General features: G+C 48.5%; 1 protein-coding gene and 1 long non-coding RNA gene across 2 annotated transcripts in view; one reads left to right on the top strand and one right to left on the bottom strand.

Annotated features, from left to right (window-relative positions):
- LOC114877829 overlaps nucleotides 1-10,081 on the bottom strand; it is a 44,408-nt gene extending 34,327 nt beyond the window's left edge. The window contains exon 1 of the long non-coding RNA XR_003789638.2: nucleotides 10,003-10,081. This is a non-coding gene — a long non-coding RNA (uncharacterized LOC114877829). The remainder of the gene's footprint in view (nucleotides 1-10,002) is intronic.
- LOC114877828 overlaps nucleotides 1-20,754 on the top strand; it is a 191,868-nt gene that overhangs the window by 5,612 nt on the left and 165,502 nt on the right. The window lies entirely within an intron of this gene.

Genomic DNA, 20,754 nt, shown 5'->3' with positions numbered 1-20,754 from the left:
AATCACACTCGGCATTCGGGGCAATTCGCTGTTCCGTCGTCGAGCAGACTGTCGCGATTCGGTGTCGTACATTTTCATACGATTTTATGACGTTTTTTAACCCTCCAAACGTAGACGTTGAATTTCAGTGTAACTTCACCGGTACGCATAGAACAATTTTTGAATTCTCGATGAGCATCGAGAGATATTCGGACGTTATTTATTTCACGCTCTTCCGTTCCTCGTAATCGGGCCATTCAGGATTTAAATGGAAAACCCTCGATCTCTCTCTCCATGGGACGTCTATGTCGGACGTTCGAAAGGCGTGAAGAGGAGAGTAGTTGCGGAGGCGGAGGGAAGACGATTTCGGAACGACATCGTCGAACGCGATTGCGCAAAGACAATGGTAGTTATGGAAATTGTCCCCGCGGTCGTATTATCTAACTACTGACTTCCTCTTCGCTATCCTCGCCACTTTCGAAAATTACTCGATGCCGCTCAGTTATCTCGATATATGCCCCTGATTCTATAGTTTCACGCTATGAACGTCTCCCTTTCGATTCTGTCTCGATTTACTCAGCTACCATTAAGTACACTAATGAGTAATTCAATTTCTCCTGTCATTAATTTTCCATTTTCCATTTTCACGTTTAAAAATTGCTAAAGAAATCGTTCTCCAGTCTGTTCAAACGAAATGAAATTAAAAGGAAGGAATAATATTTGCCGCGTTCGTTAGAAACGCTGCGAACACGACATCTGTCGCTCTACGGGGGTTCGTTGCGCGCCGAGAGCGTCGATATACCCATAGATTAGACGCCTACGTCGCGGCGCCTCACGCGCCTCCCCCATAGCTGCACGATATCGTGAAAGCCATGCAGTGGCACCGTAGGGTAACGTGGTCGAACGAAACGAAACTGATATGTATGTAAATCACTCGCATCTCTATGTATGAGCCGGAAACGTTACGTTACCGTATATAATACTCGATTTTCTATGTTTACACGCGCACGCGTGCCTCGGCTCTGCGTCTCGACGCTTTAATCGATCCATCGAATCGACCGTTCATCCCCTTCTTGCCATCGAATCAACAAGTTCTTTTTTCGTTTTCAGTTTCGCACATTTTATTCCGATAGCCGTGTCAAGGTGACCATCCATCCATCGTTCGAAGGTTAATTTCCTACCCTCTTCATAGTCTACATAGAAAGTGAATTTTCATCGATTTATTTCAACCTTCGAACCCGTTTCATTTAAAAAAACGAAAAAGAGTTCGCTAGCTTCCTGGAGCTATCTCGACGAGTATAGGTTTCGAAAACTGTTTGCCAAGTAAATTTGACCTTCGTCGGGAGAATCGATTCATCGAACGGCGGCCAGAACCAACGTAGCAGAGCCGCAGAAGCGTCGGGACGCGAACAATCGCACGCAAATCACCCGTAACCATCGAGCGCGTACCCATCAACCATTGCAGCGTGCAAAGCCACGATGGATCCTTGCATCGCGGATCTTTTGTCCGCGGACAATCCTGTCGATTTCTGGTCTCGCGTACTTTCGCCAGCGTGTAAACGCAACGGGCGTCCCGTTGTCACCGATCTCGATTCACCGCGTGGAATTTCAACCCCCTTCCGTAAATCAAACGTCCATGATTTCCCCGCACAAATGTTCCGCGTGTTTTCGTACCGTGTTGGCGTTACGCGTTCAAACATCCTCGTCGTCGACGAGAAAGGTTCTCGTTTCGCGACGTTCGGCAACGCGCTTACCACGTCGTTTCGATTACCTCGCTGAACACGCATGATATCCCTGGTCGATTCGACGGAATCGAGCCGCGTACGCGTTCCGTGAATCCCGCGTATCGGCTTGTTTGCTGACGAAAATGTAAACTCCGGTTGGATAAGAGAGCGAAAATAAGGATCGAATGTCCCAGAAACGCGCGTTCAGTAGAAACGTTCCGACACAAAGAGCATAGAAATCTTTTAACCCGTTCGATATCTCACGCTCCGATTTTTACCCATCCGATACGTTCGGATATCTCGCGGCTCTGTTTATCAACATTTACAACCGAGTGAAAAAGGAAGGAAAACTTCTCTCGAAATAAGAGAGGACGTTACTTCAGCTTTATTGGAAAAAATATTTCACGCGGCAGGAATATTGCCATCAAGGAAGGAAGTCTCGTAAAGAACCACTTCCACTGAAACCTCGCCGCTTTTCCGCAAATAGTAGATTTTTCCATGCGATATAAAGAATCAAGATATATTTTGCAGAGAAAATGAAATAAGTACTGTTACTTATTAAAAACATTTTAAAATCTATTGTTTCCCCTTTCCCGGGTGTTTATCTTTCGAATCAACGAGAAAATCGATCTCGAACAGAATCGTGTACACACGTGGAATGCCCGAAAAAGTCAAAACCATTTCGTCGATCGAGCGTACATAACGTATCGCCTACGTTCCCGTACGTTTCCCATCGGATCGGTAAATAACTTTGCCGTTACTCACGCTGCTTTGGGCAACTAACGAACGTGAAATTAACCGCGGCCACCCGCCGGCCTGGGAAATAATCAAAGTAACGACGCTTGAATGCTCGAAATCTCGTCGTCGCTGCCGCCGCCGTCGCCGTGTACACACGCTCACCGTGACAGTAATTATCGACTTCGTCAAAGACTCCCTTTTAACGCGATGGTACGCGCAATTAAGTGACATAAGCGACGACAGCACGTACCCGTCGCGCACCACTCCGATCCTCTTTTTAATCACGCCGGCTGGTCCTTTAGGACGTATCAAGGGATATCAAAGCCGCTAAATAATTTCCTCTCTTCACGGTACCCCCGAATTTTCCTATTTATCTTTGCAGTTACTTTTCGTTTGCTCGTATTCCCCTTTCTACGAAAGGCACAATATCGTAAAAGAAAGAAAGAAAAAAATGAAAATATTCATCCTCTCGAATACTTTGGTTGTTCTTCGGTTTACGAGCAAGAAACGACGACTGTAATCTCAGGCAGATGTAAAAGCGTCGATCCAAGATAAACACTGGTAGCTGGATGGATCGATGTTCCGTCGACGAGACGATATCCCTATCGAGGCGCAACGTTTCGCTTCGCTCGGTAAATATTGCTCCTGGAGGCCGGTAAACGATTACGAGTTATCGGTTAGACACGTCGAGGCGAGGCGAGGCGAGGCGTCGACTATCGTCGTCTCGACGCGACGATTCCCGGTAGTCCAATCGTTTATCAGCAAGTTCGCATGAGCGCACCTTTGTTATCGAAGTGCAAACGCGTGTGGCCCGATATCCGATCGTTCTTCGAGCTGTTACGACTTCGTTGCATTCCGATCGCGTGCTCTCTCTTGCCGTTATCGAAACATCAGCTTTACAATTTGTCGCCCGCTGTGTTTGCACTTAGGTTTTTACTAGAGGAACCGAAACAAGACACCCGTTGTCCGTGTTTGAACAAAGCCATTCTACGCTCGACGCGAAACAGGATTAAAAATTGGAATACCCTTCTCGCTGGAGCACCCTTAGCTCATTACGAAGGCGACGGATACTTAGCGCACCCTTCGACGCGCTTTTCCTCTGGTCTATCTGCCAAACAGCTTAAATAAACGCGCGTGATTGGATTCGATGTGTGCGCATCTGGCTACTAAACGTCAGGGGAACTACCCACGTTATTTTTTCTCCGACGAAGCACGAAAGGAACACACCCCCGTTGGCCCGCTTTCTCCAGCCTGTTCGAGTATGCCTCGAGTAGGCCACTCGGAAGCACGCGGCTTCTTTCATGCGCAAATTCAGTCAGTGTCCCGCCACTCTCGGCATCCCCCTTTTTAAATTGCTGCCAGCCACCGACTGCGTCGCACGATCACATTAGATTACCCATCCCTTTCGCGACGGAGTCGACGACGCGACCCCTCTGTTCCAGAACCCAGCGCACCGTGCGTTCTGCCGAATCAGACTACTTTGTATACGATACGTTGAGTTATTCCCCTATTGAAAGAGACAGCAGATTCTTTCAAGCTCCTTCATATTTCTCCATCTTAGCTGAGGAAACGTTAACAATACCCTAGTTTTCTGTATTAATCGTATTAACCTTCGAGAAATGCTTATCTAACGATTACAAAGTTCCTTGATCCACGAGTTAACTCGAAAAGATGTTCCACTTTAGCCCCCTTTTTGTCGCTCGTTGTTTCGAAATCTTCTTTCGGGAAAGTTGCGAGGTAAGAATAGTGTAACTCGTCCGAGCACGATAGAAGTTTCGAAAGTCACCGCGGATCTGAAGGGGCTGCGGGAAATTCGAGCGGACCGGAAAGTTACCGGTCTGAAAATTCCCGTTGGCGGTTAGCTAGGAGGATACTGTAGCGAGTGTTCTAGGGAACAGTGTAGCTCGGTGTAGCGTAGAGAGAAAGTAAGAGAGAGTGGCAGGGTGATAGATAAGGGGGTGGTCGTAGCCCCTGCCCCGTACACTCGAGCCAACTTCGGCCCACCGCCGATAAATTATTCGACGCGCTGTTTTCCGCCAAAGATTGTTTTCCCTTTCCCGTGGTGGCACTCGGTGCAGCTAAAGAAACATCCACGCCACGCTCACCGGGGGAGATCGTGCTGAAGAGGGTGTAAAAACTGCGGGATTGCTGCAGGGGTGTCGACGATCAGGGGGTGTGGGTAATCCAATGTTATTCTGCCTTTCAGTCAACGACACACGCCACCCCTTGGCGCGCATGGTTCGTCTCGCAGAAAGAAAGGGCGAGTTTTGCACCCTGGAAGGCAACCTTCTACCTTGCGGTCCGACATTACGAACTGTGTCCTTCTAGAGATAATGATAATTCTAGCGAAGTTTTGAATCTGCCTTGCAAATTGTTAAATAAATTTTGAGAAAGCTCCATCAGCTAGACGAAGAGAATGCATCGTTTTAGGAACGACCTGTAACCGATGCAGCAGGCGTGAAGTTTCACGGCACGATCGACTGCTGGCATTAACTTTCCACGTAGAGTTATTTACCAGAAAAGTCAGGACGGGTGAAAGGGCGTAGAAAGGGAAACAGAACGAATCGATGTAAACGAGAGAAGAGGAGAGAGAGAAAGAGAAAGAGGGTGGTTCGCGTCGACGGTGTGCATTCCTCGATCTGGTTTCCTCTTGGGACTGAAAGGTAGGGTCGAGAGATATCGCAACAGAACTAATCAACGCGAGGCAAGAACGATTTCTCTCTCGTTCACCCCTGCTGCTTCGAATAAAAAATAGTTCCAGGCGATAATATCGCTGCCGAGAAGATAGACCCTTTTCTCCAGCTCCCTCCTCGTTTCACCCTCCGCTGCCCGTTTACTTTTCCTGCGAATCCCCTCGGGACACCCGCGACGTGTCTTAAAGCCGTTGGAATATTTTTGCGTCCGAATTAACCTGTCTGCAAAATAATCATTTCCCGAAGCTCATTTTCTTTACGAGCACTGCGCATTCGAGATCTGACTATTTAATTTTTCAATTGTTACTGGAAAAGTAACTGTACCTATCCTCTGCTGGCGTTGAGAAGCAAACGGTTCCCGTTAACTAGGAAATTCGTTCGAAATGACGGTACGGGAATCGATTTTTTATTGGCCCCTCGATAATCGAACGGACGATTGAAGTGGGTCGCCGGGTCGAAACTTCCTGCTGGCTCTTCACCAGCAGGCCTCTCTTAATTCCCTTTTCTCCTCGTCTCCGTTTCTCGCCTTGTTTTCCTCCACCCTTCACGGTTCGACCTCCTCTCGACCTGCATCGTGGCCGTGGCTCTCTCGTTCACACGCTAATTCGTGACTCAGACGAGCAATTAATCAAGTTTATTCGCGTCGCGTTCAACTCTGCTGGCTGGAGTTTAGTCAAGTTGATGGTTGCAATCGACCAGCCACCAACTCGACGATAACTCGACCCTCAGAAACGTTCCGGCAAAATTTATGCACCGTCCGATTTCACGATTTTACGCGCTAAGAAGAAACGAAACGAAATGACAGCAGTTTTTGATCTCGAATCTAATATCGTAGGGGAACGGCGTAAACACGCTCGTAAACTTGTTTACTCGATCCCGAAATCGTGGTAGACCAGAAATACTCTAATATAAAGGTGAACGGCGACCAAGTTAGAACGAGATTAACTAAATAAAGCCTGTCAAATTCCTCCCCGCGAAAACGATCCACGGTGCGAGCCAAGTAATCATTTTAGAAGCAGGTTGAAGAAGAGAATTCAGTTAGGCAACAATTACCAGGGTATAGATAACTGCCTGGGGTGAACTCTGACATCTTAGGGACACTCGAGACGTCAGCTGTTGTTTGTTAAACATCCCTCAACTTGTCAGGCTTGCTCGTTCCAAAGAATCCGTCTCGAAGCTTGTTCCTCCGCACGACTTGATCGATCCACCACGACCTCCCGTAACTTTCCTACCTCTTAACCGTTCGATTTTTCTTCCATGATCATTCTTCCCTCGGATGTCATCGTCAGAGCCCGAGTTCTGCTCGACTTTTTCACCGAGTCTTCGTTCGACTTTCAGAGAAACCGCGAAAGAATGGCGAAACTTCTCGGAATCTGAATTGGTCGGATCCTGTAAGGACCATCGTGGCTCGGTGAAAAGTTTCTCGTTGGAAAAATTAAGCCGTCGCTCTCTGGATAATTTACTGTGCAACCGATGGAAGAGTCGATTCGTCACGTGGCGCTATGCAATCTAATTAGACTCGCGTTCTTTCCTTTGGACAACTTTTCAACTCTGCAGAGAGTACGCGGCAATGACTCCACTGAAACGTGTTCCAGAGTCATCTTCTTAACTGACGATATCTCGCGAGACGACCGGATCAACCGGTCGTCGAGTCTACGATTTTTATCGATGGAAATATCGAGTCGGACATTAGTCTTGGCAACGCGAGGACCATTAATAAAATCCTATATCTAATCGACGCACTGTCGAAGCTCGTTTGTATCGTTCCTCGAGGTGGAAAGTCGACGAAAAGGGATCCACTCGCGCCGTGCCATCTAATTCAATCGTTTAAGAACTTTCTGAACAATCTTGAAGGAGCTTCTTCGCGGTTTTGACGTCGCTGACAAGTACACCCGAGCTCCGTCTCGTTAAATATTTGTCGATAAATCGAGAGGAAATCCTGGCCAGAGATTCTACCAGCCTCTGCTCGTTGCTCCGGAACATCGATCTTCGGACAAGTTAACGCGTTTGTTGGTGAAGGAAAAATCGCGACTCTTGCAGTATAAGAAGCGGGAACGTATTAAGTATATACGGGAGACGCGTGGTAGGCGAATCCAGTGCCGTAACTAAAGGCGGCCACCATCTGCCGACACTATTTTATAAATATTTATACACGTCGCGGCCTGATATATTTAGTCGTCGAGCGTGCGGTTCCCGCGGTATCCCGGAATGAAGAGGGCAATAGTTTTCCCGGACAGTAGTCGGAGAGGATCGCGGTATTTTTAGCTGTGTTTCAACTTTTTCCTCGTTTCTCTTTCCATCTAGTCCTGGTTACACCTCGTGCTACTCGTTTCCCTTTTTTTCCAAGGCTGCGCTCGTTTGTTTTCCAAACGCCTTGGCAAAACAATTACGACGATCGAGCTGTCAGCGCTGGCACGTGTGTGTCGAAGTTTTCAAATGTACCACCAGCAAAGGGTTAAGCGCTGTGTACATCATTTTGCGTGAACACTGTTTTATTTTCATCTCGATAGGAATTGAAACGTTTACGCGCGTGTAGAGAGACTCGGACGAAGAAAGGTGGGCAATGGAAAAGTTCGAAGCAACGGGAAAGGCTATCTGGTGTTGCCGTTGTTGCTGTTGGCTTCGGTTGCTGCTTTATCGTGGGTGTGTGTGCTCATTAATAATTTATGTTCGAGTAACCGTTACCTGTGCCGGACGTGCCGTGTTCCGTTCTGACTTTACCCACGCAAATGCCGGAGCATCGGTGTACACGAATTCCAGACGAGAATTTCAACCTGGAGCCTGTAATTTTTCTTATCCGCCAAACTGCCACGATAGAAGCGATAGCTGCCGCGCTACTATGTACAGTCCATAAACGCTCGGATCGTAGCACGAATTTTGCGATAATTCAAACGTCAACCCCTTCGTTCCGCTCTCGTTGCGATTACGTGCTTGCTACCTTAAAACCGGAACCTATAACGTGCAACCCGAAAGAATTACCCGGCTGTTTCTCCCTTCGCGACGATGTACACCGAGGGAAATAAAAATATCCAGGGAGAACGTACCGAGAATGATTTAAAATCATGAATCGATGAAAAATGAAATAGTAGATAGGGAAAAATCCATGAATAAATTGACCGCAATGCGACCAGCTTTTCTTCCCTTTAGTTTCGAAAAATTTTCCCATTATGACAAAGTACGAAGCTTTTCACCCTTCTCTCCGGCCGCATAATGCATTCCTCCACGGCGTACTTTCCTTTCCAATAAACCGTCGGTCCTTCCGGCCAATCCCGCTAACGTTTCCGCGCGATTTATTCGCAGGCTAGTCCAGCGGAGTTTCGAAGGCCTATATTTCATTTTTAATATCGCACGTGCGCCCGATATATCTCGACGCCGTTGCATCCGACCGGCCAGCAGAATCGTTCCACCGAATCGAGAGACTCGAAGCAGCTTCGTTCGTTATCGATCGCTGTTTCCTTTTTTTAACCTCGACAAACATCGCGTTGTTTTCTCCGATTTTCCAAAGGTCATGGAAACCCGAGCGTAAAGTGACCTCGTAAAAGAACTGGATAAATATTTGTTCATTTTGTTATACGTAAAGAATCGTTTCAATTTGTACTTCGATCGATAAACGCGGGTGGAAAAGCGAGTTCGTGCGATCCGGTTTCTCGATAATCGCATCCAATTAAGTTCTACCCTTCTTCTCGATTTTTCACCGCCCCGCTGCGGATACTTTTCAGCGGAGTTTGCATTTGAAAAGTGTTTTTCTGGCTGAACGAACGGAAGCCGGATCGTTCATTTCGTTTGCCTGCTTTTGTCGAACCAACAAACAATCGATGTTTCTAAAGAATGGAAAAGTGTGCGATGGTTAGGTGAAAAGGCGCGCATGTGTAATTAAGGCGCCGCGACATAGTCGATGGATTCGGTCTCGCGGAAACTCTTCGACGTCCGGCTATGAACACCGTGATTACGAGCTAACGAGGCCCGATTTCCAAGCGGCGGCCAACTAGGTTGCCCTTTCGTTTTCCCTTTTCAATCAGGCCGCTTGCAGTAATTACCAGATGGTAATTTTCCCTCGATCTAACGAGGAACAATGCAATTAACGGGCCTCCAATCCGAATGCACCGAATCGCCACGAATTCGTCCTAGTTTAAAGATAGCATTGCCACACGTTCGACTGTTTTCGACTTTCCCGATCGTAAATCTGTGAAAATCCTCGACGGAACGGCGATCGTAGGAAATTAATCCCCGACAGAATCCTCCCCCGACTTTCTTCTATTTTTTTTTTTTTTCTCTCTCTCCTTCTGTGCCTCTCGTCCGACGAAGTTGGAGCACAAGGAAGCTTTTTGTTCGAACTTAATCCCGGCAACGGCGAAGGCAAGTTTCCCTTTAGCTGTGCTCCAGAGAAGAACCTTCGGAGACTTTAAATTTCGACTTGGCGAACGGTGCGGTGCGACGCGGTGTGCTAGTCGAGCGCCTCCAACTTTTCATCCCCGAGCCATTACCGGATTTTGAGCACGCTTTAATCTCACCGTTTACGTGGAATAATCGCGAGACGCCTCGAGGATGCGCGTTGAGCTCATATTTTTATAGAGAAGGCCACCTAACACGGTCTCGCTTAAGCGTCCTGTTATTTATCAAACGAGAAGAACGAGAAACGGTTATTGATCGATCAGTCTCGCGACTCGGTTAACGCTAAATTTCACCCAGTTTTTGCCACGGGATTCGCTGAATTTTCAGCTCGATACTCGACTCGAATAATTATCGAGTTGTCGGGAGAAATTTGTGGCGCTGCATCGTACAGTAAAAGCTGGAAATATGCTGCTTCGTGCAGAAACCCAGCAACGTCGTGATCAAACTTCAAAATGCAATTCCAAATTTTCACTTACCCAACGGAGAAAATCCTTGCGAATTATAACGTGGAGAGGGAGAGAGAGGGGGAATCCGGGATCGAGTTTGTTCGCCAACAGCCTTCCCTGAAACATGTGAAAAAAAGCAAACGGATTTTAAACAATTTCATTATTTTCGGCTGAGCGCAGCTGCACCGAACCGCGAACGGAACGAAAGTGATTTCACGGCGGCGACGTACGTGAAATCGGTTTCCCGTTAAATGGAAAAGTAATTGACTATAAAAACAACTGGCTATACTGGAAACCGTCTACCGAATCGATCTCTACGGATGAACTTTCGTATCGAAACGAAACAGTACTTTATTTCCTAGATCAACGTAGCTTCTAACTCTTTCGATAATCCGAGCAAGGAAATTGCGAAATTTTCACCGGTTAATCAAATAATCGCGTTATTCAAGCCGCTTCGAACAATGCCAATAATATTTGTACATGTTCTCGTTTACAATGATAACAACGAGGCATTGTATTATAATAATGCAATAACGCCGATGAAACAACGCAAGATAGTGCACGGGGAAAACAAAGCAGAGCATCGAGCTTTATGGCCGCTAGATTCCTGAATATTCAATTTCCGTGAAAAAGGCGATCTTTATTAAAAAAATATTATTAACGATACGTTGATTGAATTTTTTATCGAGCTGCTCTTAACCTACTCGACGTTTTCTTTATGTCTGAAAACTGACACACGCGTTACAATTTCATTAGCCTTGTGTCGTTCAAGCAGCTGACTCGATACCCGCGTTCCGTTTCGCATTCCCAATAGTCGACGTTCGAATTATTGACTCGTTTGGTCGGCCGCGAAATTCTCGACGTCGAATGTTCCGCAAAAGTGGCACGAATTGATATAGCCCTGGGCGCAATTAATCTAATGCGCGAACGAATATCAGCTCGATGGATCGGAGCCCTCTGCAACTCTGTCATTTGTACTTCCGTACGATTGCACCGACGTCCGCTTTGTGAGGGCTATCAGACAGGATTTTATCCGATCGAGTCTGTGCCGAATGGAAACGACGTCTGATAGCGATAAACAATGTATTTCGATACGACACAGCTTACCCGCGTTAAAAGATTTCTAATTTATTTCCATTAATATTACGTAGAAATAGGATATTCAGGCAACGAGAATCAGTCGCGCGGACATTGATGGTACAAAGAGGGAAAAGCGTGGGAAAAGGGACAGCGAGCTGTACGTCTACATGGCCGATAGGACATCGTTTCGGAAACGGCACGATTTAAATAGCAAGCGCTTCCGAGCTTGCGGACGTGGCTCGCGAGATAGAACGCGCTGCGCGAACAATTAAATTCGCGCGGACACAAAGTGTAACCGATGTGAGCGGTCGGCAGAGAGAGGCGAAAATGGTTTCGCCGCAAAATTAGCGGCCGCACGCTGGAAGCGAATCCGGTGTTCCGGCCAGAGAGTGTCGCGACTGGTCTTTCTCCTTTTTGCGATCGCGGAAACGCGAAACGGAGGATAGAATGGTCGAGGATCGTGGACGCGAACGTTGCCGAGAAAATGGCGACGAGTTAGCAGTTACTGTCAGCCTCGAATATTATATAGGACCGTACACGGTTGCATTAATATCGCCGGCGTTAACGCCGCGTCGCTACGCCTAGCATCCTGGATTTTCGAGATGTGTGCGCGCCGATAACGATGGAACGCGCGTAAAATCCCGACAGAAACGAGCGGCACAGCCGCTACTGATTTCCCGAGCGGATTCTCCGCGCCACCGGCCACCGCGTCGCGGATGATTTAAAAGCCCCGTGTAATCGACGCTACCGCCGCACTTCCCGACGCGTGTAACCAGCTTACAAGACCCGCGTTCCGTGTAACTTTCAGAAAATACGCATCATTTGTATAATACGCAGATTTTGTTTATTGACCCAGTTACGAACCGAATCCTAGATTTTCACATTTCTTCTGGTAAGAGTGAAAACAATTGTTGGCTTTTTGAAAAAATGGGTTCATTATTTCCAGCTGCGGGGATCGCTGATTGGGGCGCAAGAGTTTGTTGCGTTTGAGCGTGTCATGTTAAATTTCCCAGGCCAGCGGCGGGGAACGGAAATAGAAGGATCGAGATGGAAACCTGGCTTGTTTTGACTTCTACCCTTTTTTTTTCACGGTACCAAGTGTACACAGTACACGCGTTCGTGTCGCCAGCAATAACGTCGACCAAGTGGCGTTGGCCGAGCTCGATTTTCACCTGGCACTGCAGTTACGCGGTGGCCTGCAATCGGAGATTTTCACCGGTGTCCTGCCGATTTTTCGACCGAACCTACAGCTGCGTATCCTGACAAGAGACCTATTTGCTAGCCCGTGCGAGTCATTGCCGTTCGATGGCCTCTGGCGTTCCGTTTGTACACGATGCCCTCGATAAAAATTAACCCTTCCCTGTACACCGGCCAAAGCGTCGCCAAAAGCAGCCTTCTCAAAATTATACTATTTTTCGAAAACCGACAGTATCTCGACGATAATTGACAAAAACAAAAAGCAATTTTTATCTGGCAATAAAGAGAATTTTTGTTTTTCCAGTCGGGAAAAACACAATCGCGTTAAAGGTTGCAGGGGTGTTACCGTGAACTCGTTTCATACCCGAGTTGGCGTATTTTCAATTATGTGGATTTTTGGTTCGCGTCGAACTTTGCCGCGTCGGCCTCATTTCCAGCGATTTTACAACCCCTTTCAACCGTGTACAGCTCGAGCTAGTGCGTGCACCGGTTTAGACTGCAAATTGAAATTAACGAGGAAAAAAGGCTTCGACGAAAAACAGAGGAAGCTCGACCCGAATTTCGGACAAGTCACGCGATACACGATATACTACTCGTAATTCTCTTCGACGTTGTACCCTCGATATCTAGTCTCATCCTAATCGATCTATATCGCTCAGTTTTCGTCACGAGTTTTTTCGCTCGCCAGCCTTTGTACCGCGTTTCGATATTTTCAGCTATTTTTTTTTTTTTCGTTTTTGTTTTCCAAACCATCTCGATAGAACGAACCAATTTTTGGGGGAAATTGAAATCCGTTGCATAGCCGGATGATTCTAGTTTAAACGTTCCGCGTTCCGAATTTTTCCATGAAAATTCTCGCCTCGCGTTGTTGGGGATTCATCGAATGAAACCGGCAGATAGGAGACGCGGTTTCTCGCAACAGAAGAAGGAAGCGATTTCGCGATGCGGAGCAGCTCGAACCGGGATCGTTACGGCGGTACGTAAAGCGGACAATTCGCCGGCTTGCTCTTCCTCGACGAATTTCGAAATGTTTTCGGTAACGACGAACATCGTGGATATCGTGGCGCGATTTTCGCAACGTCGACGGAAGTCGAGGAGGAGCCGTTTCCAGGAACGGCCTTTCGCCGCTTCGCAGTTCCATACCCGTTCGTGCCAGCGGGAAGAAACGCGATTTCCGATAGTCTCGGCTGTTTTTAAGGGTTTCGATTTTCCCAACGAGTTAACGCGCCCGCTTGCACGTGCTGCGCCCACAAAATCCTGTTACCTTTTTACTTTGTCTCCTTTGAAGATTGCCACGTTTCGCGCACATGGCAGATTCATATTTTACTTTTCATTTTCTAAATTAAAAATTGCAACCCGAGGGACGAGATTCGAGCGTTCTCCGCTGCGCTCGTTTCCCCGGAATTTCAAAGACTGTAAATTCAATGTTTGAAAATTTTTGCAACGTAAGCTCGCAGCTGGAAACTGTGGAGTTAACTTTGTTCGGCCAACGGTATTTGTATTTTCGCGAATGAATTTCGTTTCGCTAGACAGAATCGGGCGCGCGAATAAATTGTCGCACGGCAGACAACGAGAGCCGTTTCGTTACACTATGTAAAAGCGTGTTGGCCCTTTGTGTTTCAGGAAGAGATTCATAAAATCTCGTCGTCCCTTTCGTTTCGTCGGTTTGATTACCGTTGTACCGAGCACGCCTACTTTATTTGCACGTTGTTCACGCGAGTATCGTGATGAGAGATGAAAAATAAAAAGAAAGGAAAAGAAAGGGGTGGGATGGGGCGCGAGAGAAGAGACTGGCTGCTCGCGAGTATAAATCCGAGCAACGACGTGAAACGGGCATAAATCTCCGGTTTAGAACAAAGAATCTCGCGGGGGAGTGTTTGCGCAGAGTCCGTTAGGCAAACTCAATGGCCGAACGCGAACGACGGCCAACGGGCATTCGTGCTTTTTATCCGTCCGTCTTCTTCCTCTCGCTTCCTCGTTCCTTCCTCCTTCATCCGGATCCGCAGGGCGGACGTTATTTCCTCTCGTTCTCTCGGCGCAGCGTTAACAGTGCGAAACGACGATTTCCAACAAAGCGGCTCGTCAACAAAGCTGCGTACAACTTCTTTCTACCTTTTCCTTCTCCACCCTCCACGCGCGCCAAGTCTAACACCCAATTTCAGCGTCCCTTTTTTTCCTACCCCCCACGTTCGAGGGTGCGTGAACAGACTGCGCGCAAACAGGTACACGCGTGCCGCGATACAGAAACTACGCGAGAAGAAGCGTGGTACGAGGTGGTCGATTTAAGAACCACCTACCACTTCTTCGACAATAGCCTGTTTAATGTCTCCCCCTTGCTTGCAATTCGTCCTCTCCCTGGTCTGGAGCCGACCAGCAGCCCTTCGAATTGGATTCTCCGGTTCCTTCGAACCGAGCAGACCACTTCGTCCAGTAATTCTCACCCCGTGAAACCCTTGCGAGATTCCATTCTATCGTGTCGCGTACTTTCCTACCCTTCCCTTCTCGTTGCTCGAAGACTCGCGTTCCTTTATTCCTTCCATTCCGTTAGCACCCATTGCGACTGTGGAACGAGACGGACAGAGGAGGGAAGGGGGTGGTCGGTTCTCCAATTTGCAAACGAGGGTGTATCTCGAGGCATCGCGAGCTTCCGAGGGCAACAGGGGAGATTCCACGGTTAATTTAGGTGTTGTGTTTCCTCGGGGAGCCGTCTACCGTCGACCCATCTTCTTCCCTTAGGTCATTCCCATCCCCGTGCCGGTGAAAAATATCGTCGGTGGCTCGACGGTGCTAAGGTCGACGAGATCCCGCCCTGCCATGCCCATTTCGCGAATAGATCGATGTTTTTTTGCCCCAAACTACCGCCTCTCGCTTTTCTATTTGGCCCACGAGCTGGCCGAGTTTAATCCCTTGAAAGAATCTTTTTCAATCTATCCGAGAGAAAGCGTCGTTTTCGCGTTTCGATGGATAACCGAGGCGCCATACGGCGGGGGTGGAGGAGGGAAACGTCCGAAGCACTTATCGAAATGACGACGAAGATCGATTTCGTCGGAACAAACGCTCGTTCGATCTTTCCGGAGCCTATAAACGTCTCCGAATATCTCGAACATGATCTTCTTGTATGTCTCGCGTCGCCCGCCATTGAAACTTACCCCCCTGTTTCGAGCTTAAGTGGTGAGTTCGAAACGTTCATCCTTGTCCCTCCACAATTATTATGAACGATTCCCGTTGCGAAAGAGAAGTTGCGTCGCTGATGTCACGCTCCTAATGCTACTCGACTCTGATTCGATCAGAACACCCGTCGTCCTGCCAACGAAAACCACTTACAACTTTTATTACGGCCAATCTTGCCTTTCGGAAGAAACCACTTTCCCCCTCGTACGCGACGGGAGTAAAGAGAATAGCTTCGCAACAACTTTCGTTAGAATGTATGGAGCAACAGAAGTGAATAACGCAAATCGGTTCTCGTCGGAATCGCTAATGATCCTAATCTGAATTCTCTTCTTGAATTTTCCGAGGGTTGAATCGATTCAACGTAGAAAGATATCATCGAGAAACGATTGTTCTCGGTTGAATTGTAATCCGGAGGTAGGTAGGAATACGCGAGAAACGATGCTCGCGACTAAACTTCTCCTCTCGACAATCGCGTCCCGAATGAACCCCGTCGCGGCGGGTGCATCGCATTGTGCGCCAGTTTCTGCAGCCTTCTCTAATGACTCGGGACTGTCTCGCGAACGAGCAGCGACAGACTCGCCGCGATTCACCCACCGACCGTAACCCATCCTCGTCTCACCCTCAGCCCCCTCGTTCGCCCCTTTGTTTATGCGTCTGTCTTAATGCGGCCGCGTAATGTCAGAGTTATGTTTTCGGCCGCCACACACGACGAGCGTGCCCTCCCTCCCGCTGCAAACGAGCCACGAAATTCTCGGCCCGCTATTGTTGCCTCGCTGAAAATTATCTTCTCAGAATTTCGACCAGGCGTTTTCCTCTTCACCCGTCCCAGATGTCCGCGAACAAACACGTTTTCGTTTCCAATTGCGTCTCGCGAATTTCATTTTTATTTATCCACCTTCGGCGCAACAACAGAGCCGTTCGATATTTCATTTTCTCCCCTCGAGGATTCAAGAATCCAAATTATCCTGGCGCGGTCGCTCTTGCCCGCAAACAGAGTTCGCTTCCGTTGTCGCCGCGGTCCCGGGTGCGCCGCGATAAACGAGACTTTCCAGGGAGTTTGAATTAAAACTGTAACTTTCCATTTAAATTCCGCGCACGAGCGGCGCGGTACACCGCGGTGAATTCCACTTCGCTCCGGCTAAATTTGAATCCGCCCGTGTCCCCCCCGACCCGCCGCGCCTGGTTCGCGTTATTTTGTCCAGTGTCATCGTCGCGGATTATCGCGAGTAATAATAATCAATTTGAACGCGGCCCGGCGCGGCTAGGTCCGCTTTATATTCGCTCGTTGGTCGTCGCGTCTCGCGCCACGCCTACGATCGAAAACGGTAGCCCGTTCGTTCCGTGGCCGCTCGCAAATCTTTCGTATCCGGCTCAGCTCGCATCCAGTTAAACGACACCACCAACCACGCGAGATGCTAACTCGTTCTGAATTATGTTCTCCGTGTGACACTGAACTGCCACTCGTTTCGTAGTTCCGCTCGACGTTTCGGAAACCCACGGGTATACATATAGACACACGGTGATGTCATGAACATGTGTTAAAACAAACTACTAAAAATAACGAGTCATCCCTTGATCAATTGCTCGAGAATAAATCAGCTCCGTTCCGTTTCGAAGGTGAAAAGGCTCGCGATCGTTTCATCTAACGAGCCGGATAATCGAGCGGAGGAAATGAAATTGAAATTGAGATTCCCGCTTCTGGAGGAGCAATTATAAGTGTACCGCTTTGAAATTGTTCTTGAGCCCGCGATGCTCATTGTTTCGAACTTAAACGAGGTCTCGAAGAAGTGGCGCGATTTCCTCGTTCCAGTGAATCCGAGAATAGCCGTCGGCGCTTAGCGACCGAGTAATTATTTTATAAACATACCGCTCGTTAAGACGATATCGTCGAACAGTTCTCTAGTTTCTACCTTTTCTTTCTTCCCTCTCGGCCACCGTCAACGGGGTCGTTCGTATTACCGTCGTTTTACATGGGAAACCGATCAACCGTTCGTTTCCATGGCGACTCGAGAGACATTCCATATTTTTAATACGCATTTCCTTGGAGGAAACGAAACGAGCAACCGAAGCAAGCAATATTTTCGTGCAATTTAACGCGAAAGTTGGTCGAAACGACGCGACGCGCAGTTTCCTTGGTTCCGCGAGGAGGAATTAAAGCGAGGATAAAAGCTAGCTACCCCTCGAAAGTGGATCGGGGGTAATACCTCGGGCTGGGAGGCTCGACGTATGCGGCCGTATTCCGTGAAATACGAGGCAGTCCCGTAACGCAGCCGGGACGTCGAGTCGTAACGATACTTTACGCGAGCGTAGTTTCCGTACGCGAAATTCCGTGGCTCGGTAGCGGCCGTTTCCGTCGGCAAGAGATTTTAATATCCTGTCCTTTGATACCCTTAAAACTCGTCGCGTTCAGACTCGAGATATCTGTAGCTGCGATCCAATTCCCTGAATAGAGCTCTCGAAACGAATGGAGATAGCTACCGCATCGAGTTACGTGGCCCACCCTCGCTCTACCTATGCACCCACATACCTAGACCAACGGTTTCTAGCGCCGAGTGTTCGTTTCGAGCGTTTGAACGAGTCACCGTCGTAGACGAAGCAGAGACTTTGGATGCAAACGAAACGTATCGGGCCAACACCGGGGGACGAATTTGTTTGGGATTTAAACACGGTCGTGCGAAAAGCTTCGGCATTATTAAACAGACGAAATGCAGGAACGGGACGAAAGATTAACTACGCTCCGGTGGATCGAGGATGGGACTGGTGGAAGGATAGAGATAACCGGGGATCGTTTACTGCAGCGAGCGGACTTCCGTGTACCCGCGTTCAAACGACTCGATTTCGGTATGCGATCTCTCTGAAGGATTTCAGATTTGGGTCAAGCATTTTCTTTTCTCCTCCCACTCAGACCCGATCTTTCCATCGAGCACTCCATTTCCATCGTTTCATCAGACTGTTTCGTTCGGTGAAAAACTGAAATCTAGCTTCTGTTGCACGTACCGATGCACTCGAGAAGATGCACGCTCGACCGACATACTCTTCTTGTTCGAGGATCATTAGGGATCCTGCGTCGAAGTATTCGTCTCTGAAAGCCCCGCCGTTTTGTATCGTTCGGCCTCGATCCGCTTCGAACCGATGAAACGTTCGAGAAGAAAGCGAGTAGCAGCGAGACTGGTGGTTGGCTACGGTTTCCAGCCAAGCCAACTTCACCGTCGTCGTCCTGGGGGAGAAGGAAGCTGGTGGCACCCTTTGTCGACCGGCCGGGCATTGTTTCCAGTGGCCATAAATTGTCTCGTAGGCTAGGCTCCAGCTTCCTTCCTTCCTTCCTTCCTTCCTTCCTTCTCACCCTTAACCGCCACTGTTCTCCCTTTCTCCTTGATTTTCTTCGCCAACCGTCTAGCCTCGATCTACGACGCCAACCACCAGGGTGAAACCGACGGTGCAACCCTCGTTCCATTGATAACGCTCCTCCCTTTACCTTGACCGTGCTTGTTTACGCGACAAAACGCGTGACGTTGTCTTTCTACCCCGTCTTAGAAAATACAGCTTATCCCAGTTACGTGGGATATCGTGTATTCGTTGTTTAAATAGTTGCTACACAAAACACGACCTCCGGTTACATAGGATGAAGGTATTTACTCGCATGTAGCGTATCTACCTTCATCCCTTAGGTGGCATCGCGGTTTCCGGAAAGCTTCCATACGCCACGCACGCACACACTTTCCGTTCCCTCTCGAACAACGTAACTTCTTTCCATCCCTCGGGGAGTAACCTATCGACTTTGAAACAATATCTTTACCCGCGGGAGGTGGTCGTATCGTCGGCCATTTACGTCGCTTATGACCGAGAACGTATTGGCGTAAACGAGCGTGCACTCTTCTCTTCCGCAGGGGCAAAAGTGCGTGAAACTTGCCTCATCCATAAGCAACGATAACGTTCGCCCCGAAAATCCCTCCCTCTACTTAGAACGAAACCGGAGAGCATCGAACCGTTCGATGAAATATCGAACAACAGGAGAGACGTTCAGGAGAAACGAAGCCGTGAAGAATTGATAATTCATTGCTGTACGCGGGTCGAGGATCCTTATCGAGGATTTCCAACGTGCTCAACAGCGAACAACGTAAGAGTGTGGAGTAACGTGTTTGCACAAGCGTTCATAGGGGACGACGAATCGGCCAACTTAAATCCGGAAGGATATCTCGCGTACTCTTCCCTTTCACGCGTCCCACTCGATTCGACTCGACTGCCACTCGAGGGAATCAGAGTCGCGAGATAACGCTCGGTGGTGTGCAGCTGTTGCCACAAGGGTTGCGTCAACGACGCTCCGAGTAAAGCTATCTCGCCATTAATTCGATCGGCTCGCTATCTCGCGCTGTCCGGAACCGAGCCATTTTTCAACCGGCGACTCGTCGCTGAAAGCGTCGATTCCGCTACTGCAAATACGCGTCGGAATCGGCTCTGAAACGGTCCGTTTGAAACGAGCCTTACCGAGCATTGTTAATTGTCGGACGATAAATATTTCCATTTCTTTCATAAGAAGAACAAAAGGGAAGAAGAGAATTCTTCCCGAAGACGAAAGATCGACACTGCATCCTTCGATGCGGACGGAAACTTTGGATTGGCCGTGATCCAGTCGCATGGTTTATTAGATCTTTCCTAGGCCAGCGATCGATGCGTTTCGATATTGTACCCCGGCAGAGATTTCATTTGTCTCCCTTTGTACGCTCATCCGTGTAACGCTTTCCATCCTTTCGAACGCAAACGTTTGGAACCTTTCGTATTCGATAATCACGAGACCGAGAGCAGAGGAAAACGTCAACGACGAATTTTCTATCATTCCTCTACTCTCGGGGCGGCCGTGCAACCCCTTTCGTTCGACCGGATACGAAGCCACTCGGAAAGACGATCCTAAATTTTCCTGCCGGTCCTCGAGGCTATGAAAGCAACTAGGACGAAGGGATAAGAGTCGAAGGACGATTTTGTGCGGTAATCAGAGGCACGAAAGGGGTACACGAGCGTAAACGCACGTTCACAAAGAGGCAAGCCGAGCGAACTTCCAGCCTCCTGCTTGTCTATGGGTCGTTACAACCCCTTCGCGGATATGCAAACTCAACCAGCCGGGGACACGATCAAACGTGTGCGTGTAAATATTCATTTGGCCGATAGCAGGCTGTGCCAGTGCGTGGCTATGCCGATTTACCGAGCAAACTTCGTCCGAGGGAGGCTCGATCGAGCTCAGATTATGCCGCGAACAGAGTTTGAAACGGGCTCATTGCCGAGGATCTCTGGGTACACAGAGATAACCAGAAAGCAAGAAAGGGTTAGCGGTCGTCCGAC

Source organism: Osmia bicornis, chromosome 15, assembly GCF_907164935.1.
Source record: "Osmia bicornis bicornis chromosome 15, iOsmBic2.1, whole genome shotgun sequence".
NCBI classification, from domain to species: Eukaryota; Metazoa; Arthropoda; class Insecta; order Hymenoptera; family Megachilidae; genus Osmia; species Osmia bicornis.
The sequence above is the reverse complement of the archived record's forward strand: the minus strand, read 5'-3'. Positions and strand labels throughout refer to the sequence as shown.